A 3,963-nucleotide genomic window follows, 5' to 3' on the forward strand; every position below is an offset into this window, starting at 1 on the left:
AGAAAAAAAAGAGGAAATTAAATTTGGGTGATCCAATTTTCAAAAAAGAGTATATAATATTAAACAATAAAAACTATAATAACCCGTAAAATGAATTTCCAAGCATTAGCCCATCCAAGGTGTGGAAACAAAAACATAGCAGTATTTTAAAAAATATAAGCAAATATGCAAAACAAGCCACTATCAAGATAACTTATGTACAACAAAACCTTTTTTGTTGTACATGTATTATTCAAGGGAGAGAGGTGTCTTCAGATTGTACACATCGGGGCAATTCATTTTTGGTGTTACATTATCAAGATAACTTATACAGGCAAGCACATTTCATCTTCTAGGAGTTTTTATTTTTCAACTGTGAGTAATTGTTGGCACAGAGTTCTGTTTATGGAGGTTTTTTCTATTTTATTTTTTTTACAAGTGGAACCCGAAGGACTTGTGTCCCTGACTAACTATACAACTATGTTGCACTGGATGGATTCAGACTATTATTATGCTTGTAAAACTTTTGTTGATACAAGTATAATAATATGTAGCCCTTTCCAATGAAACAATTCTATAATCCTATGGAGAAAAACAAAATCAGAAATCTTAAATGTAAAACCAGTACATAAAATACGATCGCCAATACAGACATATGTGGTAAATACATATCTTATGGTGATGAAAGATGAAATGTTGCTGTAGCTAGATGCCTAATATCAATTACAGGTGGATACTTACTCCCTACGTGACATCTGAAGAGCTTTTTAGCTGTGTGTTCCCACTGCCACTTTTATGACATTATGCATGGCATTTATGGAAGCTTTTTGAAGTTTATTTGCCATCATATGAAAAGTGTTTGAAAGGATAAAACTTCTTTACTTCATCTATTAACTGACATTTATTATCATTTGTATGGAATTAGCCAACACATACTTTGCTACACATATTCAGAAGGTACGCATTACAGTTGTCTTATTTCAGGTCCTTGAGATGATTAGCAAACCTGGCATTTGATCTGATCTTTGCCATTATTTGCATTGCATATTATCTCTATGAACAGGAGGTTACTTTTGATGGCATTACCTTAGCCTATATGGCTATTTAAAGACATATGATGGGTTGTTATGCATATATGCTTAGATGTATTTGATTGCTATTGATATTCTGTTTCTGTATCCACTCCTTGGATAGGTTAATGCTTGCAAATTCATTTGAAGGGTTTTTATAGTTTTTAATATTTGATAATACAATAAAATATATCTCCATTATAAAATATATCTTCAGTATATACAATAAACATATATCCATTGGAACAATGGATTGAAGTGTTTGGATTGGTGGGAAAAAACACCCACCATTTTGGAATCCTTTCTAATAAACTAGAGAGAGCTAGAGGAATAGTCCAGCTCACTTGTGGCTAGGGGGCACTGCCCAGAAAAAGCTGAAATAGTTTAGAATGAATTTGACATTAAAATACACATAGAACAGTAGCAGACGTTAGATGATAAACAATTAGATCTTTATCTAACACTTTCAACATATTTTGGTTATATCTTACATGGTTATACATCCATCTGTCAATACTCGTGTAGATTAAGAGCTTTCCTTGAAGTTATTTGAGATGTTCTTTCTCATCTTCCAAGCCTATCAAAATGGGAATTTATTGTGTACATAAACTCTAAATCTATTTTAGCATGTTAAACATCATGCCTTACTGTAAAGTTTTATACAGCTTTTATATGTACATTTTCAGGCTGCTGTTTGAGCTCCATCAGTTGGCAATTAGGCAAGTTAGGAGAGACCAGATAGATACTCCAACAACCTACTAAAATCATGCACACAGCAGGCTGAAAATGCTACTGTTAACTGCAAGGAAGTGGCTTAGCATTGTCAGCCTGGAGCAGAATGTGTTGTTAGTGGCAGGATCTACAGGTAAGAATCTGTGCAATTGGTTTACAAATATTTGCTTTAGAAAACTGTATCCTAGAGATATTCTGGCAAACTGTAAACAATATAATGGAGGTGTTTTATGTATTCTGTTATTTTTTATAGCAATTGAGGAGGAGGCTCAGCTACACTCCCAAGTAGAAACAGCTGGGAAACAGGGTGATGTCATCATTATGGGTGACTTCAATAATCCAGACATAAATTGGGTTAATGGAACATCCCATTCTACAAAGGCGGCCCGTTTTCTAGACATGTTGTTAGACAACTTCATGGACCTGATGGTGGAGGTCCCAACTAGGAAAAATGCATTCCTAGATTTAATATTTTCTAATAATGCGGAGTTAATTGAGGATATTGTAATTGGGGAGACACTGTTTTACAGTGATCACGTAGTAATAACTACGTGATTACTTTCAATATTGGGTATATAGTTACATAGTTACATAGTTACATAGTATTTGAGGTTGAATAAAGACATAGGTCCATCAAGTCCAACCTATTGTGTGTGTGCATTTATGAGTTGATGTGTGTGTGTATGAGTCCATGCGTGATTTTTCTGTTAGCTATACCTGTACCCCTGAATTTTCTGGTCACCCAGGAACTTGTCCAGTAGTCTCTTGAATGATTCCACACTCTTAGCTGAAATTGCTTCCTGTGGCAGCGACTTCCAGACCTTAACCGCTCTAACTGTGAAGAACCCCTTGCGCCCTGTGTGTTGAAATTTTTTTTCCACCAATTTTAGGTTGTGCCCTCTGGTTTTTGTTACAGAGCTGACCGTAAACAGTTTGTTACTAAGGTTGCTGTCACCCTTGAGTAGTTTATACATAAAAATCATGTCCCCCCTTAATCTCCTCACCTCCAACGAGAACATATTTAATTTTAACAACCTTGTTTCATAGCTCAGATCCTCGAACCCCTTAATTAGTTTGGTTGCCCTCTTCTGGACTTTTCCCAGCTCAAGGACATCTTTTCTTAGTATTGGTGACCAAAACTGGACCGCTCCTGGACATACTCCAGATGTGGCTGAACCAGGGATCTATAAAGAGGCAAAATTATAGACTTGTCCCTGCAATACATTCCCTTCTTAATGCAAGACAGGACTCTGCTTGCCTTGTTTACAGCAGCCTGGCACTGCAAGCTGTTCTTCATTCTGCGGTCTATAATGACCCCCAAATCCTTCTCCATTTCAGACTTCCCTGAAAAGGAAAAGGAAAGTCGGCTGGTCGGATAAAAACCCTAATCTTTGGGAAGGCTAACTTTGATTAGCTACGCCAGCTCATGTGTGAAATCAAATGGGAAAGCATATTTCAGAAACTGAGCACTGAACAGAAATGGGAATGTTTTAAGAACACATTACAAAAGGCTATTACCAAATGTATACCATTGGGGAACAAAATTAAAAGATCAAAAACTAAGCCTGTATGGATAAATAGATCGGTAAAGCAACACATCAAGGACAAGTGAGAGGCATTTAGAAAATATAAGAAGGAGGGCACGGCATTGGCGTTCAATAATTATAAAGAATGTAACAAAAGATGCAAAAAAGTTAATCAGGCAGCTAAAATAGAGTGTGAAAAACATATTGCCACCGTTAGTAAAAAGAATCCCCCAAAATTCTACCAGTACATAAACAGTAGAAGAGTAAGGAAGGAGCAGATAGGCCCAATAATGGATGAAAACGGAGTTAGTCACAAACGACAGGCAGAGGGCCGAGGCGTTGAATACCTTTTTCTCATCAGTATACACTCAGGAAAAACACGGAGGTATTGTACATAGGAACGCACTTAGTTCATCTCAAAATATTCCACAATGGTTGACAGAAACCGAGATACAACATAGACTCAAACTACTTAATGCAAATAAAGCACCTCCCACAACAGAACACAGGTTAGGTCCGATTGCGATGAACACGCTGTAAAAAGGGGTCATCTAATTCCGGTGTGTGCGGATCTTTTGTCACTTGTTCACTGGAGGTAGATTACAGAATAGAACAGAACACAGAGTGGTTGTTGTTTTATATATATATATATATAT

Source organism: Nanorana parkeri, unplaced genomic scaffold, assembly GCF_000935625.1.
Source record: "Nanorana parkeri isolate BGI_ZX_2015 unplaced genomic scaffold, ASM93562v1 scaffold1559, whole genome shotgun sequence".
NCBI lineage: Eukaryota > Metazoa > Chordata > Amphibia > Anura > Dicroglossidae > Nanorana > Nanorana parkeri.